Source organism: Oryx dammah, unplaced genomic scaffold, assembly GCF_014754425.2.
Source record: "Oryx dammah isolate SB20612 unplaced genomic scaffold, SCBI_Odam_1.1 HiC_scaffold_28, whole genome shotgun sequence".
Taxonomy (NCBI): domain Eukaryota; kingdom Metazoa; phylum Chordata; class Mammalia; order Artiodactyla; family Bovidae; genus Oryx; species Oryx dammah.
This window is the reverse complement of record NW_024070212.1, coordinates 117896152-117902734: the sequence shown is the minus strand read 5'-3', so window position 1 is coordinate 117902734 and position 6583 is coordinate 117896152.

The window sequence follows — 6583 nt, the reverse complement described above, 5'->3', positions numbered from 1 at the left end:
GAAACGGCGTCCGGGGACCGCGCTGGCGGAGGCGCCGTCTCTTTTGCTTCCTCCGAGTCGCCGTAGACGGACTCCGACGCGTCCCTAGCAACCGTTAGCGCGGGCGTCTCCTCGCGGGCTCCCTGGGTCCCCGCCCACAGGCGCCGGCGGTTGGCCCCTGGGACCTGTCGATCGGCGCCCGTCGCTCTGCCATTGGCTGGTGGCGCTAGCGGCGCGGATTGGCGCCCTCCCGGCGCGTTGAGAGCTAGGCGGGTGACTGGGCGACCTCAGGTGAGCCACCCGCGTGTGAGCACCGCTCCGCGCCCCACGTTGTCCCACTGCCCGCCCCGCGCCGCTCGGTCGGTGGCGGCCCGCTTGCCGCCCTGTGGCTGTTCGCGCCTGGCCGGTCCCGCCCCTCATTGCCGCTCAGGGTCTCGGCCTGGGCTTGGCCCCACCCGGCGCTCGGTCCTTGCCCGCACAGGGACTGTGCCTGTCCCACCACTGGAAGGGGCCAGGAGGAGGAGCTTGACACCCGGGAGCCCCTCAGTGGACGTGTGTGCGGAGAGCCGTGAGCTGTAGCAGCTCATCCATGCTGCCCGACGTCCCCACTGCACACCTGGGCTTTGTCTTTAACCTCCTCGCAAGCGTTTCTTTTCTTAGACAGGGACTGTGGCCTTGCGGTGCGGTCTGATGCCTTCTGTTCCCTTACCTTCTACATCTGGCAAAGTAAACCTATGTCGATTCTGTGTCTTACTTTCTCTTGCGGGTTCCCCTCTGTATCTTCCTGCTGTTGCTTTCAGTTCAGTTCAGTTCAATCGCTCAGTCGTGTCCGACTCTTCGCGACCCCATGAATCGCAGCACGCCCGGCCTCCCTGTCCATCACCATCTCCCGGAGTTCACTCAGACTCACATCCATCGAGTCAGTGATGCCATCCAGCCATCTCATCCTCGGTCGTCCCCTTCTCCTCCTGCCCCCAATCCCTCCCAGCATCAGAGTCTTTTCCAATGAGTCAACTCTTCGCATGAGGTGGCCACGGTACTGGAGCTTCAGCTTTAGCATCATCATTCCTTCCAAAGAAATCCCAGGGCTGATCTCCTTCAGAATGGACTGGTTGGATCTCCTTGCAGTCCAAGGAACTCTCAAGAGTCTTCTCCAACCCCACAGTTCAAACGCATCAATTCTTCAGCGCTCAGCCTTCTTCACAGTCCAACTTTCACATCCATACATGACCACAGGAAAAACCATAGCCTTGACTAGATGGACCTTAGTCAGCAAAGTAATGTCTCTGCTTTTGAATATGCTATCTAGGTTGGTCATAACTTTTCTTCCAAGGAGCAAGCGTCTTTTAATTTCATGGCTGCAGTCACCATCTGCAGTGATTTTGGAGCCCCCCAAAATAAAGTCTGACACTGTTTCTACTGTTTCCCCATCTATTTCCTGTGAAGTGATGGGACCAGATGCCATGATCTTCATTTTCTGAATGTTGAGCTTTAAGCCAACTTTTTCACTCTCCTCTTTCACTTTCATCAAGAGGCTTTTTAGCTCCTCTTCACTTTATGCCATAAGGGTGGTGTCATCTGCATATCTGAGGTTATTGATATTTCTCCCAGCAATCTTGATTCCAGTTTGTGTTTCTTCCAGCCCAGCATTTCTCATGATGTACTCTGCATATAAGTTAAATAAGCAGGGTGACAATATATACAGCCTTGACGTACTCCTTTTCCTATTTGGAACCAGTCTGTTGTTCCATGTCCAGTTCTAACTGTTGCTTCCTGACCTGCATACAGATTTCTCAAGAGGCAGGTCAGGTGGTCTGGTATTCCCATCTCTTTCAGAATGTTCCACAGTTTATTGTGATCCACACAGTCAAAGGCTTTGGCATAGTCAATAAAGCAGAAATAGATGTTTTTCTGGAACTCTCTTGCTTTTTCCATGATCCAGTGGATGTTGGCAAGTTGCTCTCTGGTTCCTCTGCCTTTTCTAAAACCAGCTTGAACATCAGGGAGTTCACGGTTCACGTATTGCTGAAGCCTGGCTTGGAGAATTTTGAGCATTACTTTACTAGCATGTGAGATGAGTGCAATTGTGTGGTAGTTTGAGCATTCTTTGGCATTGCCTTTCTTTGGGATTGGAATGAAAACTGACCTTTTCCAGTCCTGTGGCCACTGCTGAGTTTTCCAAATTTGCTGGCATATTGAGTGCAGCACTTTCACAGCATCATCTTTCAGGATTTGAAACAGCTCCACTGGAATTCCATCACCTCCACTAGCTGTGTTTGTAGTGATGCTTTCTAAGGCCCACTTGACTTCACATTCCAAGATGTCTGGCTCTAGATTAGTGATCACATCATCATGATTATCTGGGTCGTGAAGATCTTTTTTGTACAGTTCTTCCGTGTATTCTTGCCACCTCTTCTTAATATCTTCTGCTTCTGTTAGGTCCATACCATTTCTGTCCTTTATCGAGCCCATCTTTGCATGAAATGTTCCCTTGGTATCTCTAATTTTCTTGAAGAGATCTCTAGTCTTTTCCATTCTGTTCTTTTCCTCTATTTCTTTGCATTGATTGCTGAAGAAGGCTTTCTTATCTCTTCTTGCTATTCTTTGGAACTCTGCATTCAGATGCTTATATCTTTCCTTTTGTCCTTTGCTTTTCGCCTCTCTTCTTTTCACAGCTATTTGTAAGGCCTCCCCAGACAGCCATTTTGCTTTTTTGCATTTCTTTTCCACAGGGATGGTCTTCATCCCTCTCTCCTGTACAATGTCACAAACCTCATTCCATAGTTCATCAGGCACTCTATCTATCAGATCTAGGCCCTTAAATCTATTTCTCACTTCCACTGTATAATCATAAGGGATTTGATTTAGGTCATACCTGAATGGTCTAGCGGTTTTCCCTACTTTCTTCAATTTGAGTCTGAATTTGGCAATAAGGAGTTCATGATCTGAGCCACAGTCAGCTCCCGGTCTTGTTTTTGTTGACTGTATTGAGCTTCTCCATCTTTGGCTGCAAAGAATATAATCAATCTGATTTCGGTGTTGACCATCTGGTGATGTCCATGTGTAGAGTCTTCTCTTGTGTTGTTGGAAGAGGGTGTTTGCTATGACCAGTGCATTTTCTTGGCAAAACTGTATTAGTCTTTGCCCTGCTTCATTCCGCATTCCAAGGCCAAATTTGCCTGTTACTCCAGGTGTTTCTTGACTTTCTACTTTTGCATTCCAGTCCCCATAATGAAAAGGACATCTTTTTGCGGTGTTAGTTCTAAAAGATCTTGTAGGTCTTCATAAAACCGTTCAACTTCAGTTTCTTCAGCATTACTGGTTGGGGCGTAGACTTGGATAACTGTGATATTGAATGGTTTGCCTTGGAGACGAACAGAGATCATTCTGTCGTTTTTGAGATTGCATCCAAGTACTGCATTTCGGACTCTTTTGTTGACCATGATGGCGACTCCATTTCTTCTGAGGGATTCCTGCCCTCAATAATAGATGTAATGGTCTTCTGAGTTAAATTCACCCATTCCAGTCCATTTTAGTTCGCTGATTCCTAGAATGTCGACGTTCACCCTTGTCATCTCTTGTTTGACTGTTGCCTTAAGACCTTATAATTTCTTGCGTGAATGACTGTGATTCCGTCCTTCCCCCCTTTTGGTCAGTACTTCCAAGCAGGCCTTGAAAGTCAGTCTTTGGGATAAGAGGCATACTGCCTGTGGCAACAGGAGGCCCTGGGAGTCAGCCCAGCTTCTCCAGACCCGTCTTTATGGGTGGCCCCCTCCCCAGGGGCCCTGTGGGACTCCCTGGAGCTCTGCCGGAAAGGCTTCCTCACTCTGCTTTGCTGGCTCACCTCTGCTGGTGCCTCCTGGATGCCTGTGCTGGCCTCTCTGGTCTGAGAGGCGCCCTTGGCTCATGCCCTCCATCACAGCAGCGTCACCCTTGATACACTGGAGGGGGCCTGGACGCGAGAAGTAGAGCACCTCAGGATGGGCCCCACACCTGATGTCCAGAGGGAGGCAGGTGTTAGGGTGGGGTCTCCTGTGGCTGAAGATGGCACCTTGCCACTTTCAGCTCCGCCCGCCAGCCTGCTAGCCTCGTGCTGTGCCGCTCTCCTCCTATAGCAGTGGCGGGAGCAGGTGGATCCAGCTGTCTCCTAGCGTTTGTTCTCCTGAGAGGAAGCCACTCGCTTCCAGACGTTCACCTGTGAGAGCGAGCAGTGCTTTTCCAGAAGCTCCCCACAAACCTCTCCTGCTGTTTGATTGGGGGTGGCGAGCGTCACACCTTCTGGAATCAAGACCAGCACCAGGAGCAGGCTTACTTTGAGGCACCATCAGGTGCTGTCTGTGTCCAGCTTCCCGTGGCTTCTGCTCAGAGGGGATACAAAACAGAACAATCATACACCCCCCTCCCCCTTTAAAAACCACCCCACCTATTCCGAAAACCTTGGCCTGGATTTGCAGGCATTTCTGATTAGAGTTTGAGTCAAACTTGAACAGGTGAGAAAGGAAGTGATCTAAGGACGTGTGAGGCTGGGCTCTGTGCCCTCAGGGGCCACCCTGGGGCTGTGGCCCCATGTGCTGTGTGAGGCTGAGCTGGCCCCACAGACTGTGCTCAGGACAAAAGGTGCGAATGGAGAAAGGGCTGTTTTTTCTGAGGCCGCTTCTTGGTTTATCAACTTTCGACACTTTTTACTTCCCCAGTTCAGTTCAGTTCAGTCATTCAGTAACGTCCGACTTGCAACCCCATGAATCGCAGCACGCCAGGCCTCCCTGTCCATCACCAACTCCTGGAGTTTACTCAAACCCACGTCCATTGAGTTGATGATGCCATCCAACATCTCATCCTCTGTCATCTCCTTCTCCTGCCTTCAATCTTTCCCAGCATCATGGTCTTTTCCAGTGAGTCAGTTCTTTGCATCAGGTGGCCAAAGTATTGGAGTTTCAGCCTCAGCATCAGTGTTTCCAATGAATATTCAGGACTGATTTCCTTTAGGATGGACTGGTTGGACCTCCTTGCAGTCCAGGGGACTCTCAAGAGTCTTCTCCAACCCTACAGTCCAAAAGCATCAATTCTTCAGCACTCAGCTTTCTTTACAGTCCAACTCTCACATCCATACATGACTACTGGAAAAACCATAGCTTTGACTAGACAGACCTTTGTTGGCAAAGTAATGTCACTGCTTTTTAATATGTTGTCTAGGTTGGTCATAACTTTTCTTCCAAGGAGCAAGTGTCTTTTAATTTCATGGCTGCAATCACCATCTGCAGTGATTTTGGAACCCCCCAAAATAGTCTGTCACTGTTTCCATTGTCTCCCCATCTGTTTGCCATGAAGTGATGGGACCAGATGCCATGGTCTTCGTTTTCTGAATGTTGAGCTTTAAGTCAACTCTTTCACTCTCCTCTTTCACTTTCATCAAGAGGCTCTAGTTTCTCTTCACTTTCTGCCATAAGGGTGGTGTCATCTGCATATCTGAGGTTATTGATATTTCTCCCAGGAATCTTGATTCCAGCTTCTGCTTCATCTAGTCCAGCATTTCTCATGATGTACACTGCATAGAAGTTAAATAAGCAAGGTGACAGTATACAGCCTTGACATACTCCTTTCCCAATTTTGAACCATTCTGTTGTTCCATGTCCAGTTCTAACTGTTACTTCCTGACCTGCATACAGATTTCTCAGAAGGCAGGTGAGGTGGTCTGGTATTCCCATCCCTTGAAGAATTTTCCACAGTTTGTTATGATCCACAAAGTTAAAGGCTTTGGCAGAGTCAATAAAGCAGAAGTAGATGTTTTTCTGGAACTCTCTCACTCTTTTGATGATCCAATGGATGTTGGCAATTTGATCTCTGGTTCCTCTGCCTCTTGTAAATTTAGCTTGAATCTTTAGTTCACAGTTCACATACTGTTGAAGCCTGGCTTGGAGAATTTTGAGCATCACTTTCCTAGCGTGTGAGATGAGTGCAATTGTGCGGTAGTTTGAGCGTTCTTTTGCATTGCCTTTCTTTTGGATTGGAATGAAAACTGCCCTTTTCCAGTCCTGTGGCCACTGCTGAGTTTTCTATGTTTGCTGATTTAGTAGGTGTAAAGTTGTCATGGTTATGCAAATGTCACGATTCAGCTTCTTGTCATGGGTTTACAGGATATCCTCTTGTGAAATTTTTTTCCCTGTCTTTTGCCTGTTTTTCTTACTCCTTTTTTAAAGTTGAAACATAGTTGCCTTACAGTCTTGGTTTCAGTGTGCATTTATGCACTTTAGGAAACCGTCTCCGCAGTGAGTCTAGTAACCGCCTGTCACCTCACAACATTGTTCCTGTGTTGCCACGTGCTTCCTGGGCCTAGCGGTGTGCCCCTTTCTGCTGTTGTTTTCTCAAGTCAGTCCTCTGCTCTCTCTCCCTCTCTACTCTCGCTGCAGCCTCTCTGACTTGAATGTTGCCGTGCGCGATGTTGCCTCGGACGTCCCTGAAGCTGTTCTCGCTCTCCCTGACTCCGGTTGATTCTTGCTGTCCGGCTTGGGCGGTTCCTGCTCTGCTCCTCGTCCTTCCCGATCTCTGCTCTGTCCCCCTGTTGTCTGATCGGCTGGACTCCTTCTGGTGCGTGCTTTCCTCCGTT